The sequence below is a fragment of the Ictidomys tridecemlineatus genome, chromosome Y (assembly GCF_052094955.1).
Source record: "Ictidomys tridecemlineatus isolate mIctTri1 chromosome Y, mIctTri1.hap1, whole genome shotgun sequence".
Taxonomy (NCBI): domain Eukaryota; kingdom Metazoa; phylum Chordata; class Mammalia; order Rodentia; family Sciuridae; genus Ictidomys; species Ictidomys tridecemlineatus.
Window position 1 is genome coordinate 4,953,232 of NC_135494.1, and position 21,385 is coordinate 4,974,616.

Consider the following 21,385-nt stretch of genomic DNA (forward strand, 5'->3'; position numbering starts at 1 on the left):
AGCCCAGCTCCGCCACGCACCCCCCTCGCCCAGCAGTTACCGGACCCTCAGAGGAGCAGGCCATAGTGGGCTTCCTCTTGCCGTCCACTTGCCCTGGCTCCGTCACCTCCTCATGCTTCAAATACGCCTCCTCTCACCACCCCTAGAAGCTCACTCCGGATGCACTGGGACAGAGGTGGTCCTGGGTTCCTGAGGAGTTTGGTTCTCTATTTGTTTCAGGTGTTCGGGATGAAGTTTTGGCACACAACAACCAGACGTTGATTTCTTCTCGTCGTCACCATCATTATCACCATCACCACTATCACCATCACTACCATCTTCACCATCACCATCATCATCATCATCACCATCATCATCATCAACATCACCATCATCATCTCCATCATCTCCACCATCACTATCATCATCTCCATCATCATCACCATCATCATCTCCACCATCATCAACATCATAAACATCACCATCATCACCATCACTATCATCATCACCACCATCATCACCATCATCATCATCACAATCATCATCTCCATCATCTCCACCATCATCAACATCATCAACATCACCATCTTCACCATCACTATCATCATCACCAACACTATCATCACCATCATCATCTCCATCATCTCCACCATCATCAACATCATCAACATCAACATCATCAACATTACCATCACCATCACCATCTCCATCATCATCTCCATCATCTCCACCATCATCAACATCATCAACATCAACATCACTATCATCATCTCCATCATCTCCACCATCATCAACATCATCAACATCACCATCTTCACCATCACTATCATCATCTCCAACACTATCATCACCATCACCATCTCCATCATCATCACCATCATCTACACCATCATCAACATCATCAACATCGACATCACTATCATCATCTCCATCATCTACACCATCATCAACATCATCAACATCACCATCTTCACCATCACTATCATCATCTCCAACACTATCATCACCATCACCATCTCCATCATCATCACCATCATCTACACCATCATCAACATCATCAACATCACCATCACTATCATCATCTCCAACACTATCATCACCATCATCATCTCCATCATCTCCACCATCATCAACATCATCAGCATCACCATCTTCACCATCACTATCATCATCTCCATCATCACCAGCACCATCTCCATCATCTCCACCATCATCAATATCATCAACATCACCATCACTATCATCATCACCAACACTATCATCACCATCATCATCTCCATCATCTCCACCATCATCAACATCATCAGCATCACCCTCATCACCATCACTATCATCATCTCCATCATCACCAGCACCATCATCACCACCTCTATTATCTCCACCATCACCACCCCCTCTACCATCATTACCATCTCCATCATAATCTTCATCATCATCACCATCATCATCTCCATCATCATTTCCATCATCATCTCCATCATTGTCTCCATCATCATCACCATTATCTCCACCATCATCACCACCTCTTTTACCTTCATCATCATCACCCCCTCCACCATCATTATCACCAAAACCATCACTATCATCATCTCCATCATCTCCACCATCATCAACATCACCATCATCACCATCACTATCATCATCTCCATCGTCATCTCCACCATCATCACCACCTCTATCACCTTCATCATCATCACCCCCTCCATCATCATCATTGTCACCCCCCAACTATCATCTCCACCATCATCACTGTCATCTCCGTCACCATCATCAGTGTTATCATCACTATTATCACCATCATAATCTCCACTCTCATTGTCATCACTACAATCATCTCCTTCATCATCACCATTATTACTATCATCTCCATCACCATGATCACCATCATAATCCCCATCATCACCATCATACTACCATCACATCCCTCATCATTACCACCATTACTACCTCTACCATTATCACCATTATCACCATCATCATCATATTAATCTCCATCATCACCATCATCACTACCATCATTTCTGTCATCATCACCAATACCATCACATCACCATCATATCATCATCACCATCAACACCACTTCCATGTCATCGTTACCATTATCGTCATTGTAATTATCATTTCTATCATCATCTCCACCACCTCCATCATCTCCACCACCTCCATCATCACCACTATCATCATCTCCATATCACCATCATCAATATTATCACTATCATCTCCATCATCATCACCCCCCACCATCATCACCACCACCATCATCATCATCATCTCCATCACCACCACCATCATCATCTCCATATCACCATCATCACCATTATCACTATCATCTCCATCATCATCACCCTCACCATCATCTCCATCACCACCACCATCATCATCATCATCTCCATCACCACCACCATCATCATCTCCATATCACCATCATCACCATTATCACTATCATCTCCATCATCATTACCCTCACCATCATCTCCATCACCACCACCATCATCATCTCCATCACCATCATCATCTCCATATCACCATCATCATCTCCATATCACCATCATCATCAATATCATCATCTCCATGTCACCATCATCATCATCAATATCATCATCATCATCATCTCCATCACCACCACCATCATCACCACCACCACCATCATCATCATCATCATCTCCATCACCACCACCATCATCATCTCCATATCACTGTCATCACCATTATCATATCATCTCCATCATCATCACTCCCACCATCACCACCACCACCACCATCATCATCATCTCCATATCATCATCATCATCTCCATCACCACCACCATCATCATCTCCGTATCACCATCATCACCATTATCACTATCATCTCCATCATCACCACTGCCCCACCATCACCACTACCACCATCACCTTCACCACCATCTTCTTCTTCCTTGTCACCACCACCATCATTTTCATCTCCTGTCTCTGCCCCCTCCTTTGCCTCCTCCTCCTCCTCCTCCATCTTCACATGAGGTTGTTCCCTCCTGTGAGCTTCTTCCCAGAACCTGCCTCAGGGGATCCTGCACGTCCCAGACGTCCCTGGAGATGGCGCTACGGATGTTTAGACCCCCAAACCCGCCTTGGGGAGGTGAAGCCTGCTCCTGGAGCCTTGGAAACACAGATCAGTGGTCGGCCTGAGAGCTATCCGCATGTTTCTCTAAAGCTCAGATGACGTCACGAGGTCTCTCTCGATTCCTGAATTTTCCAAGGGCCACGAAACTGCCGTTTGGACTCTAGTTTGGTTTCTCAGAAGGTGTCTGTTCACCACCTATCTCAGCTGGACCACCAGAGCCCGTCTGCTCTTGGTGGCATTTCTTGGAGGACGTACTGTAGACAGAGCGGGCCCTTGGCTTTCCCAGTGTGCGTGCTCCAAATTCCCCACGGCACACAGAGTTCCCCGTAAACCTGTCTGTGCTGAAAACTGTCCTTTGATGGTGGCCTTATTCCTGCAAATCCCTGGAGACGTTTCCTGTTTGCCACGTTGATTCTCACTCCTTCTTTCAATCCCAGAAAAATCACAAAATGGATAAAAGACGCCCTAGAAATTTAGAAACAAGCACGCAGCACGATTAAACGTGGAGAGTTTTCTTTTAAGCAAACTTTTTATTATTATGGAAATTCTCAAACACAGCCCCCAAGGCAGGATAGGGTACTAAACCTTTAAGTACCCAGCTCTGTTTTATCCCCAAGATATTTTCTAGGCTTCTTTTCTCCCAAGACGGAACCCAGGGGCTCTTGGGTTCACATTCCCAGACCTTTTTACTTAGAGACAGGGAATTGCTAAGTTGCTTAGGCCTTGCCACGTTGCTGAGGCTGGCCTCCAACTGTGATCCTCCTGCCTCAGCCTCCTCAGCTGCTGGGATTACAAGTGTGCATCACAACATCCATGAATAATCACCGGCAGTGCTGAGTATTTCCTGATATCTTCCAGTGGGAGGCACACTTAGCACAGATAAAGCAGACCTGTGTTCCCTGTAGGGGCCACCCTCCTGGAACCATCTGGAAGTTCCTCCTCAGTCTTGCGCTGAAGACTTTGGCCCATGACCCAGGATTATCAGGCAGCACAAAGCATGGATTTCTGGTAGACCTTTTGCATTTCTTCAGTCTAATTCTTCTGCAGACGACACGTTTCCACTATTGACTCTCTGGTTCTACTTATTAGAACAGAAAAGGTGAGATCAGTGTAAGACATCTTCTTTTTTTGTTATTTGTTCTAATTAGTTAAACTTGACAGCAGAATGCACTTTTGACACATTGTACACCAACGGAGCACAACATGCTGCAGAGTCACACCGTTGGTGCCGCCATACACATACATAGGGTAATAATGTCCGTCTCACTCCACCATCTTTCCCACCCCCAATCCCCTCCCCTCCCCTCACTCTCCTGGGTTCAATCCCAAATTCCTCCATTCTTCCTGACCCCCCTCCATTATGGATTAGCATCTGCATATCAGAGAAAACATGTGGCCTTTGGTTTCTTGGGATGAACTTATTTCACTTAGCATGATATTCTCCAGCTCTATCCATTTACCTGCAAATGTCGTAATTATATCCTTCTTAATGGCTGAGTAATATTCCCTTGTGTATAAACATGCTGCATCCATCCACCCCAGTTCTCTTTTCCTGTAAAATTCCCTTCTTGTCTTGCATTTCTTTCTCCTTGGAGACTGTTCATTCACACTTTTCAAAACTCTTGGGCCACCTGCCCAACTTTGTTCCAACAACCCAATCCCTTTCCCTCCTGTCTGTCCAGACTCTCCTTGCTTCCTGAAAGCAGTTATAAGTCTCGGGAACTCACGTGGTCACTGTCACTGGGTTTGTCATAAAAATGCTTCTATGTTACGCTGAACGCTGGGAAGGAGAGTCTCGGAGAATCTTCTGCAGCATTCCTCTTGCCACCAGGCTGATGAACCTTGGCCTGGCTGTAAGATGGCTTAAACTCTGCATTTTTTCATCTCTGCTCTTGGCAAGTGTTGCATTTCTGGGTGGCCTGGCCTGAGCGTTTTAGGATGCACGCCATGCCCAGGATGACCTCTGCTAACTGTGTGGCCAGAGAATTTTAAGGTGGAGGCTGTACTGGGGATTGAACCCTGGGGGTGCTTCATCACGGACGATATCCCCTCCCCTGTTTTACGGTTCGTGCAACCTTTGAGACCCTGGGTTGACATCTCCCTAGCACCTTCTCCCCACGTCCCTCCGCCTGCTTCAACCGGTGGAACCGCGCTGGTCAGGAGGCTGCACGCGTCTACACCACCGCCTTCGGAACCCAGCGTATCCAACTCAGTTCCCAGCTTCTTGATTGGCCTCAAACTGGCAATCCTCCTGCCTCGGCCTCCGCCGTTGACAGATGACAAGTCGGGTGTCTAGATGATGACTGGATCTTGGGGGATCTGACCTCCTGAGTGGATTAATCCACTTGGTGAGTTAATCCATTGGTAGTGGAAGGGACTAATCCCGTCCTCTGCACCCGTGAGCCAAAAATCAATCCTTCCGGCTCCAGGTTGCTCTTGCCGGGTTCTTTGGGCACAGCCCTGCAAAGCTCGCTGACACAGAGGGGCTGGGGGTGTGGTGGACACTGGCAGGACACTCGCCTGGCGTGGACCAAGCCTTGGTCCATCCTCAGAGCTCACCCGCCCCCTGCCCCATGTACATTCTTAGGTCAAAGCTGGCGTCATTTTATTTTGCGATGACTTGTTAAGCTCATTATCCCTTGAAATGATGCGTGGAGAATCAAGTGCACTCATTATCCACAGCAGAAATGGGGGTGGGGGTGCTGGAGGTGTAGTCTGATGAAAGAGACTGCCTTCAGCAGGTGCCGGGCCCTGGGTTCAAACCCCGGCAGCAGCAGAAATAGACTTTATAAGGAAATTTGTTTCCCTTGGAGTTTGCTTTTAGGTTAGACATGTATGGCGCCCACATAAAATAGGTACCTACTTATATACTGACGCGCACTTAAGCACACTTGTTATTAAAAGATGATTTTGAGGAAAAAGGTAAAGTCAAGACTCTCATGTGGATATAAAAAGGGACATGTGTTAAAGACTTTGACTTGCTAAGCATGGAGGGAACCAGGCAGATTTATAACCTGTTCCAAAAAAAAAAAAATCTTTTTAAATCAGAAATTTAGTTGGGTGTGGTGGCGCACGCCTGTAATCCCAGCCGCTCAGGAGGCTGAGGCAGGAGGATCTCGAGTTCAAAGCCAGCCTCTACCAAAGCGAGGCCGCAAGCAACTCAGGGATTCCCTGTATCTAAATAAAATATAAAATAGAGCTGGGGATGTGGCTCAGGGGTTGAGTGCCCCTGAGTTCAATCCCCAGTACCCCCTCCCCCCAAAAAAAATCACAAATGCATCTGGAGATAGGAATGGAATCACAAAGGGACATCACATGGGCTATTCCAGAAGTGGGGAAGGAGATCAGTGCAACTTCTCCAGTCAAGAGTGAATGTGCAAAACAATGAATTAATTGATCAATTAGTTCATTAAAATTGAAAAAGAGTGTATCTGCCCCTTTGCAAATGCTATTTGCGTTTTACAGAGAGGCAAACCCCCAGGGCTGAGCTGAAGCCCCCAACCTTGAAGGGGAAACTGTAGGTGACGCAAAGCTGTTCACTGAAACCCAATTTTTTTTTGAAAAGTAAAATAACTTGATACTGAGCCGAGGTTCCGTGGGAAACTTGAACCTCAAGAGGGATCCACGCATCACTCAAGAACGAAAAGACCCAGCAGCAAGAAACTCAGGAGGACTCTGCTCAGATTTGCATTTCTCCCCGCCCCACTCGGTGCTTCCATGTGATCCATATTAAAAACACACATTTGCATATGCAAATCTGTGCTCGCATATGTAAATAAGGCATTGCAGCAGCCCGCAGGGAAAGTGAGCTGCTTAGGGCCTCCCTTTGGCTGAGGCTGGCTTTGAACTCGCGATCCTCCTGCCTCAGCCTCCCGAGCTGCTGGGATGACAGTTGTGCACCGGGCTTGTAACTCTTTATGATGGACCTCTGCAGCATCTCAACCTAGTGTCTCCCGAGTAGAGCTGACTCTGGGAAGCCACAAGGATCGCTTCCAAGCCCCCGAGTCTGAGGATGCTCAAACCCCTTATGCAAACATCAGACATGTGTCCAATAATCAAGGCGTGTTGACTTCCACGGCTACAGCTGCCGCTCAGCCCACCTCAAATTCCACAACGGGCATTCGAGATGTCAACGGTGAACGGTAAGTGGGGAAAGCTCCATTGTAGCTTGGTTTCCTAAGGGATGTGTAAAACGCTGTCTCGATAGCGTCCGTGCACATGAGCCCAAGGTACGGGTTGAGATTGGAAAAAGGTGAACGATGACTGCGATTCATAGCTTCCAAAGACAAACAACTTTTTCCAGGGCTGCTTAATTAAGCAATGAAGGCTAAATCATTCAACCCCCTACTCCAAACCAGGTTTAAGACAAAATTGATGAGAGTTTGGGAGTTGGTGGCTGCAGGGATTCTGGATTTCAGGGTGTGTGTGTGTGTGTGTGGCGTCTAACTGCTCAGTGTGTACACTTTGCAAGAATCTGCACAAGTTGCATGAATTATTCGAATGCTCCTTTTTTTAATGATTTCTTTTTAATTAAGAAAGAGAAAAGAGGAGAACTTTTCTGTGACTTTCAGAAGTCAGCTGGCTATGAAGACGCTTTCTTTATGTCACATAAATGAATCTGGGTGGCTTCGTAGACTGTGGAGCGGCGCAGATGGTAGGATTTCGGGAAATGTTTGCCGACGTCACTGATGGGTCTGGCTGCTTTGGGCTTCCTAGAGGAACATCAGGTGGTTTATCTTTGCAATGGTTTGAGGTGCCTCTGCAGAGTCCCTGCTTTCCATTCTTCTAGTCCTTGCTGCAAATACTGCTAGAAATGTCTGTATCCTGGGGAAAAAAAAAAAAGTATTGCTTCCGAAACAGAAGAGGAAACTTGACTACACTAAGGAATAATAATTGCAAGAACAAATCAGGAATAATCTCTCCGAGAAGAGATTTTATTTAAAGAAAAAAAAAAAGGTGGCATGTGGGTGTATTGAAGTCCGGGTTTCCCAGAGCAAAGTCTGCGAGTCGATACGGGTAAGTGCGCGGAGCCTGCAATTCCAGCGCGGTCCTGCAGGGGGTGCTCCTGCAGTGTAAGTTCTGCTTCCGAGTGGGCCCTGTCCACAGCCAGAGAATCCATCCCCCCTCTCAACTCCCTACCGTGGACAATCATTGATCAAGGTCGCCCTGGGGTGCAAGGTGACCCAGGGCCTCTGGGGAAGAGCCCTAGGTACTGGGATTTAGCGTGGCCAAGATGGGAGTCTGAGAAATCTGGCTGGGGCACCAACCTTGTCCTGAGCAGTACTTAACCTTTAAGGACTCAAGCCAACCCCTGCATCGCCCAGTGCACGGATGAGACTCGGGGCCTGCATCAGTCTCCAGCTCCAGATTCAAAGCCTGGCTCTGTGCACGGGTGTGGGTGGATCTAGCTCCCGTGCATGCAAGTCATTTCTCATCTGCAAGATGTAAATAAGAAGAACTGCCTTGCACAGCTGCAGCAGGATTGAACTCCAGGCTTCGGTGAAGCCATGGACAATCAGCAAATGTGTGCGACTTCCAGTGCCCTAAGTCCCTCCTTCTGCAATGTCTCTCCCTCCGCCTCTTCCTGCTCCTCCTCCTCTTTTTCCGTGGAGACACACACACATTTTTCCATTAAGAGGCACTAAGTGGCCCTCCTGCCTGCCTGGGCCTAACAGTGCCCCCTCCCACTGCTGTAGCGGCTCCTGCTTGGTCCCTCACCCAGGGCAAGCGCTGGGGCAGGGTTAGGTGTGGAGCGGGGGAAGGCTTTGCCAAGTGCCACCAGCTGCAAAAGTCAGCAGTCTCCATCACGGTTGCAACCAGAGTTGGTTTAGAAGAACCACCACCGACTTCCAAGGAGAATTAAATGGCGCAGACGGGGCTGAGTGACGGCGAGCAGGGGAGACCTTTCTCCACCAGAGTGGAGGAAATGATTTAATTAGTCTCTCCTTGTGAATGTCCCGATTCTCATGCATTCACTCGTGGCCTGTGGCTGCTAGAAGAGAGATTGACGCTGACTCTTGTTGAGTGGGGAATGAATTGGACTTTCCAGGGCGAGAGAATTCATTATAAATGCTCTCCCTTGAAGACCTGCCAGACTTTTTTTTTTAATATATGATAAATGATGTAATTATTAGATGTCAAGTATACAAATACCCGTGCGTCGGCATTTTAGCGGATTAATTTCCGCGTCCACCGCGGTGTGTAACATGTTCATCACGTTTAATTGCACAGTAAGGGGGGAGGGGGAAAATATCTTCGCTCCTCATTCCGCCTGGGATTTGCAGGCGGCAGATCTCTGAAGGCATCGAACGCTAATGCACTCACTGTCTGACGACACCCTCTTATTTCATTCTGCACCCAAACCAAAGCAAACAAACAGGAACAGGGCAAAGTAGGGCTAAGGCTAAAAATGCAGAACAAACTTCCATATAATTGCACTTCTCACTTATCTGCTTATCTCCTCTCTTCTGCTCAGTGAATTTGCAGAGTTTTAAGGTTTCAGGAGCCTCAAACGTCTCCAGGCATGCCCTCCCTCCCTTATCCTCCGTGGCTCCCATCTATGGTAGCTTGAAAACCTCAGAAGAATCCAGAGGCCATCTTCCAAGACCATAAAGGTATGCCTCACAGCTAACGAAGGGCATGCTCTTTCTTTAAAACATCTGTAATACCCGGGCGCGGCGGCCCACACCTGTCATCCCAGCAGCTCGGGAGGCTGAGGCAGGAGGATTGTGAGTCCAAAGCCAGCCTCAGCAAACTCAGTGAGAAACTCAGTGAGACCCTGTCTCCAAAATAAAATGCAAAAATAGGGGTGGGATGTGGCTCAGTGGTTAAGCGCTCCTGAGTTCGATCCCGGGTACCAATATGTGTGTGTGTCTATACATATAAATAATAAAACACCAGCAATGCTTTAAACAGACTTATATTGTGTTCATCCCGCCGAAACCGTCAGCGTGCCTGGTCTAAAGCTCCGAGTTATCTAATCCAAGGCTCACGGAGGCATGCTGTGAAGGCGTTGGTAGATGTGATTAGAGTCCGTGATAGTCCACGGCTTTAAAGAAGGGCCCGTCCAGGATTGCTGAGTGGACTCCAACGCCATCCCGAGGGGCCTTATGGAGGGAGGCAGGAGGCTTAGAGGCAGAGAAGTGGGAGGACGCAGGTAGAGGTCGGAGGCAGAGGAAGGGGCGGGAGGCAGCCTCTAGAGACTGGAATCCCCCGGGGGAGACCAACTCTCCCCCAGGAGACCCCTTGCAGATTTCCGACCCCCAGGACTGTGGAGGGACATCTTGGTGTTAGGCCGTGATCCACCTGCACCCCGAAACTCCTATTTCCAGCCTTCGGATCTCTCCGCAACCCCTAAGGCTGGAGGGGTCCAACCTCGGGGAGGTGCTGGGGCACAATCCAATGGCCGACCCATATCTTGCACTGGGCTGAACAAAGCCGTCTCTGTGCACAAAACTCTTTTAAGAGTTCCCTCCAGAGGAGAAAAGCAGAGATTTCCCTATGGGCAAGGGGGCATTGTTAGCAAAACAGCACCCGAGTCTGGCTCTTGGAGAGGCACAGGCTAGGAACCAGAGGAATCTGGAGGTCTGACGGAGATGGCTCGCTCCAGGCTGCAAAGAAAGAGGGTGGGATTTGCACTTCCTCCGGAAAGTTCTGCGGGCTTGAGAAGAGGCTATGAGATGCTAATGAGGCCAAACCCCTTTGCCGGCAAGTTTTTATCGACCACCCTCCCCACCACCCCCCATGAGGTTCCTCCAAGTGATTTAAAGAGTAAATTGGCTCCGAGATAAACCTGCCTTCCCACGTACCTCCCAAAGCTCCGGGGCCCCTGTGAAAGTGGCCTTGGGGGACACCTGGATGGAACAAGGTCTTTCCTACCTTCCGTTCTTCTTCTCGCTCCAAACAAGGCCCCAGATGGTACATCCCAAGGAACATTCGGCAGGTTTGGCAAAGACGCTGAGAGCAAAATGATGTCTGAAAGCTGTGTTTGAGGCCAAGTGGAGCAAAGGAAATCTCCTCCGTTCAGTGCATGGGGCTGAAGGGGCAGCGTTAGGCACGCACCCAGGCACGGGACGCACCCGGGCGTTGGGCGTCCACGGTTGCGTCTCGGGTGTGCAGCGGAGGCCCGGGAGCGCAAAACAGAGGAGAACAGGATTTGGAGGAAACTGGAGCCGCCACTCCCCCGGGACAGGGCACCAAGGGGTGCTGGATCGTCTAAAAGAAACCATGGGCACGTGTCTTAAGAAGACTCAAAGCCACACCGTCGCTGGAGAGCACTAAAGGTGATAGAAAAAAGGTGCAATTCCACTTTCTCTGGGCAAAGACCTCAGGGGATGGCTGCGGGTCCTATAGAAGGATTTTCACTTCTAAGCGTCGCTAATTCCTGCTTCAGTTTTAAATAAGTCATGGAAACGGGACTCACCCATAATGACCAGCGCAGGCAGGGACCCAGATGGGCACCTGTCCTGGTGGTTCACACAGGGGAGACCAGGCGACCCTCTCTCTTATTCCAGAGCTGCAGCTTCCTGGGAAACTGAGGCGGCATGAAGACCCCCTTCAAACCCCGATTCTTTTTTTTTATTATTATTCATTAGTCAAAATTAATTTACCACTTAGAGACAGGGGACACACATGTTTTCTTGAACAATTATCACTAATCATCATTTTTTTATATTATATTTTATTTTTTATTGGTTGTTCTCAACATCACAAAGCTCTTGACATACCATATTTCATACATTAGATTCAAGTGGGTTATGAACTCCCAATTTTACCCCAAATGCAGATTGCAGAATCACGTCAGTTACACATCCACATTTTTACATAATGCCCTATTAGTGACTGTTGTATTCTGCTACCTTTCCTATCCTCCACTATCCTCCCTCCCCTCCCCTCCCATCTTCTCTCTCTACCCCATCTACTGTAATTTATTACTCTCATTGTTTATTTTCCCATTCCCCTCACAACCTCTTATATGTAATTTTGTATAGCAATGAGGGTCTCCCTCCATTTCCATGCAATTTCCCTTTTCTCTCCCTTTCCCTCCCACCTCATGTCTCTGTTTAATGTTAATCTTTTCTTCCTGCTCTTCCTCCCTGCTCTGTTCATAGTTGCTCTCATTATATCAAAGAAGACATTTTTGTTTTTTAGGGATTGGCTAGCTTCACTAAGCATAATCTGCTCTAGTGCCATCCATTTCCCTGCAAATGCCATGATTTTGTCATTTTTTAGTGCTGCATAATACTCCATGGTGTATAAATGCCACATTTTTTTTCATCCATTCATCTATTGAGGGGCATCTGGGTTGGTTCCACAGTCTAGCTATTGTGAATTGTGCTGCTATGAACATCGATGTGGCAACATCCCTGTAGCATGCTCTTTTAAGGTCTTCAGGGAATAGTCCGAGAAGGGGGATAGCTGGGTCAAATGGTGCAAACCCCGATTCTTGCCATCAAGTCGGAAAGGTTTCATACCTGTCACTCAGAGTAACAGGCATGAGTTTGTTGAAGGGATGAGAAAGGGGAAAGGAGACCCTATCAAAGGAGAGAGGGTGGGGGGGGTCCTCTCAGAGAAGAGAGGGACAGCGTGCCTGTCCTGCCCTCCAGTTTCATTGGGGGGTCTCAGAGAAGTTTCCGGAAAGTCCCACCCAGATCCACCTCTTGGCTTTTGATTGACAGCGGGGTGACATCCCATTTTCTAGTTCCCCACTGCCTGGGCCACTCTAGGTCAGCTTGGGCACAAAGACTGTGATGAGTTTTGCTGCAAAAAAAATCAAAAACTGAACAAGCTATTTATAGGATTCCACGGGACAGACCCATCAGCCTGCGGAGAACACTGGAGAAGGTTTCCATGGCCAGCCGGGGACCCGCCACCCTCTGTGGATTCTGTAAAGGAACCGATTTCTAGATGGGAGCGGACATGTCTACTTTCTACGGTGGCCAAACCCGCGCTCCACGGTGCCTGGAACTCATGCCCGTTGCCCACAGCTGGATTGCACACTGATGCCCAAGGGTGGCACCCCCGTCCTCGCTCCTTATTTTAAAGGACTGGCTCATCAAATCCTACGGGCGGCCCAGGTGGGAATCTGCAGGCCCCTGAGATTCTGGAGATGGGCTATGGCAGCCCGAGTCTGAAGCTGCGAATGCACCCAGCTCTGCAGAGCCCCAGCCTCTGCTCCTGAGGCCCTGGTCGCTCATCCCATGACTCCACGGGCTGAGGCAGGGAGGTCCCAAGTTCAAGTCCAGCCCCGGCCACTTAGTGAGACCTTAAGGATAACCTAGTGAGACCCCGTCTCAAAATAAAATGATTTAAAAAGGCTGGGCATGCTGCTCAGTGGTTAAGCACCCCTGAGTTCCTGGTACCAAGAAAAAAAATTTTTTTTAAATAAAGCAACATCCACTTGGTTAATAAAAAAAGTTACAGAGTCCCCGAGATGAGCCAAGCACTGTCACGAATGCCTCAGACACAGACGTGAACCAACACAGAGCCTTCACGGGCCGGCAGTCTAGACAGACTGTCAGCAAACTGTGACCCACGGCCGATCTGCCACCTGCGGTGTGAATAAAGTTTTATTGAAACCCGGCCCTGCTCATGTGCTCAGGCTCCGTCTGCAAGTGCTGTTCTTGTGCTGGTCGCCTTGGCAGCAGTCCCCGCAGACCCGGGCGGCACATGGTGTTGGCTCCCTGGCTTTTACAGGAAAGGCTGGGGAATCGGATCCAGAGCTTTTAAAATCTCATAACTTAGTTGCCTATAATGTGTAGGCATGTGGTACAGTGTAGCACAGAGCAAGCGCATACTATGTAAATTCTCAGGACTCAATGCTGAATTGAAAATGCAGCATGTAGCACATCACAAATAAATGGTTACGTAGATAGAAGATATGCATAGAAAAATAAGATGTATAAAAAGCTTTCATGTAGAGAAAAAAAATAAAATCTCAAGGAGAGGATGCTTCAAATTGCAAAAGTATATTCATGATAGCAATCGGGGTTTGAAAAATGAGAGGTCGAGTTTGCTTACAGGTATCAAGAAGTGGAAAAGCGGCAGACGGGGAGATAGATATCAGTGACCTCGGAAATGCAAGCCGCACCTGAGATGCAAAGATAAGTTCAGGGGTGGGGGCCGCGTCATCACGTCCAAAGACAGCAAAGTGACCAGGGCAGAACTGAAGCCTGCGTTGGAGAGCAGAGACCACCACTCAGACAGAAGGACCTAAATCAGTCACATACTAAAGAAACAGGAATCCAAGGAAAATTGCAAAGAAATGCAGAGCGCATGAGAAACACAGGAGACTTGAGGGAAAAGAGATTGGGTGCATCTTTACGGATCCGATGAAAGCAACTGTGGAGGAGGAAAAGTTTACCTGAAGGCTGGCGGCTTCACAGGTCTCAGTCCACAGAAGGACGCGGTTGCACAATCTGTGCTGCTCTTGAATCAGCGATGCACCGTGACCAAGTGGAATGGAACATGCTAGAATGATGACTATCTTGTGAAGACCCATTACCGTCGATGATCATTCATTACTAACACTCCACCTTCAGGTTAAAAAGAGGACCCATGTGCGCGCTGCGTATTTCTGGGCTTGCCCTTCTCTCTGGTCCTACTACGATACCCACCGGCTCCGTGACTGGTTAATGATTCCATGCGACTTAGCAGTGGCAGCCTAAGTGCTCGGCACTCCCACGAGGCGCCATTCTGCGATGCTGTTGGGTTGTTGATGGAATTTTGATGAGCGGTAAATATTTCTTCCTCCTCCTAAGATCTTCTTTCAAGTCCCAAGCAGTTCTACGTGGTCGTGTAATCTCTGTTATTCTGACTTGGAGGACTCGATTCTACACAGCCTTCTAGTGACTGCTGTATTCTGCTGCCTTTCCTATCCCCTACTGTCCCCCCAGCCCTCCCCTCTTCTCTCTCTACCCCATCTACTGTCATTCATTTCTCTCCCTTGTTTTTTTCCCCTTTCCCTCACTTCCTCTTGTATGTAATTTTGTATAACCCTGAGGGTCTCCTTCCATTTCCATGCAATTTCCCTTCTCTCTCCCTTTCCCTCCCACCTCTCCTCCCTGTTTAATGTTAATCTTTTCCTCTTGCTCTTCCTCCCTGCTCCGTTCTTAGTTGCTCTCCTTATATCAAAGAAGACATTTGGCATTTGTTTTTGAGGGATTGGCTAGCTTCACTTAGCATCATCTGCTCTAGTGCCATCCATTTCCCTGCAAATGCCATGATTTTTGTCATTTTTTAGTGCTGCATAGTACTCCATTTCCAGTGAGTTTTCAAAAATGTCACATCTCTCCAGTTGCATACCCAGGGGCTGTGGGGATAGCTCAGAGCATGCCTGAGGTCCCGGCTGGCTTTGATCCCCAGCACCACCCCAGAAAACACAAGTTGCCATCTAGACGTGAAAACCCTGGTGCATTCCCTCTCCTTTCACCGAAATGGTGCGCGTTCACAGACCACCCCTGCGAAACGGAGACTGCTCCCCCACCCCCCGGAGTGACACGGACATCCCAACGGAGCCCGGATCCCCGAGGACGACCCTGGGTGCTAGCAAAGTGAGAACCTGGGAAATGCACGTCGCCGACTCGTGAAATTCAACCGTGTGCGCACACGCTCTGTTTTGAAGCGGCACAAAAATACACCATCCCCTGGATGCTCACCCCGAGACGATGGGGCTGGCGGCCGAGTCGGGATGCCTGCCCCGTCTTTGCCCTCCTCCCGGTGCATTTGGAACTGCTGACCTTGAAGTTGGCCTTGAAGCGGGACCGTGGGCTTCGGTGCTTTCCGAGGTCCGACTCGCTCCAGTTTGCAAGAGCAGAGGGGCTGCTCAGTCACTGAGGGTGCACCTGGCACGGATCTGCTGGCTTGCACCCTCATTTGGGGACACCTCTGCACACGCCGGCACCCCCTCCTTCTTAGACGTAAGAGCCAAGCCCCAGAGAGGCAAAGCAGCCAGGTTTGGTCGGCTTGCTCAATCGCAGCAGCATGACGGGCGTGAGCTGCTGGCTGCCGCTCAGAGGGAAGTGGATTTCCCAGGACAGAGTCCCGGGGCAGCGTCCAAAGTTTTACTCAAACAACAAAAATGAAATGAGGAGCCATTTCGGAAGGCTGCACTAGAAGCTAAGACAAATATGGGGCTGTCCCGGCAAAGACAGTCATCCTGGCCGGTCACAGTTGGGCACACGCCTGTCACCCCAGCGGCTCAGGAGGCTGAGGCAGGAGGATGGCGAGTTCAAAGCCAGCCTCAGCCAAAGCGAGGCCGTAAGCAAGTCAGGGAGACCCTGTCTCTAAATAAAGTACAAAAGAGGGCTGGGGACGGGGCTCCGTGGTTGAGCGCCCCTGAGTTCAGTTCTTGGTACCCCCAACTCCAAAAAAGATCATGTGCCTCAATTTTTCTTTAAAAAAATAAAAAGAAGAAGCATGAACGATATGGGATTTTTTTTTTTTGCAACACGAGGGCCTCACACACGTAGGAAAACACTGGACCACGGAGCCACGTCCCCAACCCTATGGCGTGCCATTGGTGACGCGGACACCGAGGCAGGCGATTCTAAAACAGGGTTGGAACTGGGAGTGGATGGTCTCTCTCCAGCGTCCTATGATTGCGCCAGGGGGTCAAGACCCAGGTGGAGCCCCCCGCCCTGCCTGCCGGGAAGGCGTCCTGGCCCACATCTTGTGCTCATGGAATTCTGGGCGCCTCCTTGACCGTTGGCGCTCAGGCGAGGGGTGGAAGCCAGTTTGGAGAAACGAAAGACTCGGGCCACCACGGTGACACAGCTCTTTCCCGCGCCCAGAAGGAAATAGTCCACCATCTCCTATCAAGGAAGCCCAAGCGGGCTCTTCCGATGCAGGATGTCCACCCGATGGGGGCCACGCAGACTGGTAGTGTCTCCACAGCTTCATCTTTACAGCTTTCACGGTGTTCCGCTCACCACCGAGCTGCGAGACGGCATCCTCGTCCGCACGGCACCTGCGTGCTGCAATAACAAGCACGCCTCCCTCTTCCCAGATGGGAGATACATATTGACTTCAGAGCACAACTGGACCCCCAATTAGTGTTTCCAGTGTCTCCAAATGACACACTTGATGGTCATTAAAGGGCTGCAGGGGACTAATCTGTTCCTTTTGCCCTTCCGCCTTCCACCATGTGAGGACCCAGCCCAGCGTTCCTTCCCTCCTAAAGACCCAGAACCAAGGCTCCATGTTGGAAGCAGACAGACCCCGTCCTTACCAGGCACTGAAGCCACGCATGCTTTGGTGTTGGACTTCCCAGCTTCCAAGACGATGAGAAGTGAATTTTTCTTCTTTATACATCACCCCGTCTCAGGTATTTTGTTATAGCAGCACAAACAGACAAAAAAAAAAAAAATGGAATCTGTCCAGCAAAAGTTTATTTTCTCGAATGACCTGCAAACAAGCCTCCCTTCTATGCAGGTGGCTGCCCTCCAGGTGTCCTTGGGCATCAGGCCGGAAGAACTCGTGGCATGGAGCTTCTTGGTAAACGATGCTCCGACTGGGCACAGATGGCAGGGAGGCGTTGGCCACACCGGAGAAGCTGGGGAAAAAATATCAAATGTCCATGCAGAGCTTGGGGGCCCCGTGTTTTATTCCAGTTTGCTCACACCTGGGAGAGCTGCCCGGCTCAGGTAGGGTGGTCCACCCAACCCAACCAAACAGGTTCGGCGGAGGGATGGCACGGCTCACGGGGCACTGCGCCCAGCCCTGTGACACCGTCCTACTGCAAGACACAAGTCCAGAGAACCAGCGGAGCCCAAATACGGCTTCTCCCGAACGTGCACAAGTTTTACGGCAATTGCAAAGTCAAAAAAAAACCGTCCTTTGAGCCCTTGCAAGTCAGGGACCGGCTGAGCATGCTTCTTGGTGGTGGACAGATCCACCTGGCCCTCAGCTGCTGTGTCAGCCGGCCGCATCGTCTTGGATGGGACCCTAATGTCTTCGCCCCAGACTCCCCAGATAACGACGTGAGGCCCGCACAGCTCTGTGTCTTTTGGGGGCTCTTTAAATTCTCAAGGTCCTTGGAAATTTGGTCCTGATTTGCTCTTGTCTCCCTGCAGGATTGTAGCAGAGCTCATTTTGCAAAGGTGAAAGAACAAGGAGGATTGACTGACGGATTTGCAGCCAAGTCAAGACGCCGTATTATGGTGCAGCCATTTCCTAAGGCTCCATCAAGGTGCTGGCAAGAGACGGTGCGTCCCGGGGTGCCTTCTGCCTGCCCCCAACACATCTGAAGTTCTCAGCGTCCGCTGGCAAAAGGTCTGCAGACTCGGGTGCATGCCGTTGCACACCCCTGAGCCCCGTCCCCAGCCCTATTTTGCATTTTATTGAGAGACAGGGTCTCCCTGAGTTGCTTACGGCCTCCCTTTGGCGGAGGCTGCCTTGGAACTCGCGATCCTCCTGCCTCAGCCTCCTGATCTGCTGGGGTTCATGGTGTGCACCATGGAGCCCAGCGGTGTTTGTACATTTTAAGAGACATTCTCCTGTCAATTCAAACTCCAGTAGATTTTCTTGCTCTGAAGACAATGTCCTGACTGACAAGAGGAAGCAAGAAATTGAAAGCAGGTCTTAAATTTTCAAGAGAGTTTCTGGGGGGTGGGAGGTCTTGGTGGCAGTGGTAGGGGTGGTATTTGGTCTGCGTGTGTCTATCCATATTCCATTGCTATGACAAAATACCTGAGAAAATCAACTTATAAAAGGAAAGGTTCATTTTCTTCTTCAGAGGTTCCCACCCATCCGAGGTTGATCCCATTGCTCTGTGAAAGCCAGTCGCTGTAGACGACGTAGCAGTCGTTTGGCTCTGCGTATTGGGTGGCGGCGCTAAAGTCCTCTTGCATATGCTTCGCTGCGGAGATTCTGCCTCTGGACTCATAGTGAACCACTGGCCCTTCCCAGGCCTCAAACCTACTGGCCTTCATACTGGAGGCACCCCATTGACTCCCTTACCTCTTTAGGCTTTCAGAATCAGACAGGAGCTACACCACCAGGGCTCCTGAATCTCCCCCTGCAGATCTTGGGGCTTATCAGCTTTCATCAATGCAGTGAGCCAGTTCCATACATGAAATCTCTACGGAATCCTCTGGATTCTATTTCCTGGAGCCTAGCCCGGTAACAAAGCTTAGAGCTATTTGTGTCGGTCAGCTTTCCATTACTGTAATAAATACCTGAGGAAAAAATGAACTTACAAAGACGAAAGGTTCATTGGGGGTTATAGTTTTGGAAGTTTCCGTCCACGACTGATTCGCCCCATTGCTTTGGGCCGACGGTGGTGAGCGTGTGCTGCAGGAGCAAACTGCTCACCTCATAGCTGAGACACAAAAGAAAGAAAGAAAAAGGAACCAGCATCTAATAGTCCCATTTTGGGACACAGCTCCAGTGGCCTAAATTCTAAGTGCCGTGGGCTGAGGACGAACTCTTTAACTCCTGGCCTTGGGGGGACCCCCAAGAGCACCGTTTATCACAGCATAATGTTTCTGTACAAAAGACAAGGTCAGAGAGACCGAGGCATCTCACAGAGTTGCTGCAAACCCCGTCCTTTCTCAGACGTCACAGGAATTCTAGGTCAGTGCCAAGAGCCTTCGCCACCTCAGAGAGATCTGAATCCACGTCTTGGGCCTTGTAGGAGGTCGCGGTCAGAAAGGGAAAGGGGCCTTTGCAACATGAAATGAATCTCTTTCCCGATCAGGATGGATCAGGAAACGATACAAAACGAAACAAAAAGGCTGTTTGTTTATGAAAATAAACACTGGGCCATTTTGTTATGCAGCCGCGCTGGGGTAATGACTAGCTGATACAACTGCATTCAGTCCAAAGAGTAAAGAGTCTCAGGCTGTGAGGGGCTTCCAGACAAAACATCCGTTGTCCTGACACAGTAAAAAAAAATCACAGTTAGGCTTTCACTTCTGCCCCTGTAATCAACATATCGCATTGCATGTGCTTCTAGTTCTTGCACCTTGGAAGACCTCCAGAGAATGCCATCATTTCATTCTTTAGGGCTGAGTAATATTCCACTGTGTATATGTCCCACGTTTTGTTTATCCATTCATCTGTTGAAGGGCATCTAGATTGATCCCATAAAAGGTACACTCACACGTGCCTGGTGGGACTGCAAATCGGTGCAATCATTATGGAGAGCAGGATGGAGATTCCTCAGAAAACTGGGAATGGAGCCACCATGTGACCCAGCCATCCCTCTCCTCGGTCTATACCCAAAGGACTTAAAATCAGCCCACGACAGGGACACAGCCACCTCCGTGTTTACAGCAGCTCAATTCACAAGACCTAGATGTAGATCTTCAACCATTTATTTTCCAATAAATTGAAAACATTTTTCTTAAACAATTAAGCTGAGTTTAAGGGGAAAAAAGCAACCACACACACAGCGCTGTAAAATGTTTACGGTGCTTTGCCCACAGGGAGGATTGATCCAGAAAGGGACCAACTGTAAAATACGCACATTTTTCCTGAAGATTGGAAAGAATCTTTCCTGGCACAAGAACACATCAGCGTAACACGTTCCATATACAGATCTCGGCTGCTGCGGAAACTGTCATTTTACGTCCGACCATAAGTGTGGAGGCTGGTTTGGCGCCAGGATCGTAATGGACCGTGAATTTTCTCTTGTTCTTTTTTGTAACCACTCCTTGTGGCACCGAATACAGTGCAGGAGCTACTTGCTGCATAATGCTGTCAGGAGTCGAGCGGTGTGCTAGCTCCCGTAAATGGGAGGCAGAACATTTTTTCTGCGTAAGCCGCACTGCCTGTGGCACTGTGTGACAGCAATGCCGGGGAGCGAGACAGCTGTCGTATCTGCTCTGTTTCCTTTGACGCATCACAGTCTAGAAGCCGTTGGTCCGTGCGCTCAGAGGGCAAGGGTTCTCTGCATGGCCCCAAAGCTGTGCCTGACTCCATCCTCCTGTGCACAGAGGTGACGGAGTCGCCTCCGCTTACACACCAGGCTGAGCCTCTGGACCCATTTCGGCTCACAGGGATCCATGCTCGATTCTTTTTAATTAACATTTCTTGTGAAATAGGAAATAGTCTCCAAGTAGATCAGAAATAAAGATCCAACAACACGACTATTGGAAAAAATATAAGACCGGGTTTAACGCCAAGTTCTTTACACTTTGTGACTCTGAAATATCGGACGATTCGAGGACATATGGACGGACATGCTCTCTGCCTCCACGTAGCACTCTATCTTTTTGGGGGGGACCAGGGATTGAACCGAGGGGTTGCTTTACTCCTGAGCCACATCCACAGCCCTTTTTATACTTTACTGAGTGACAGGGTTTTG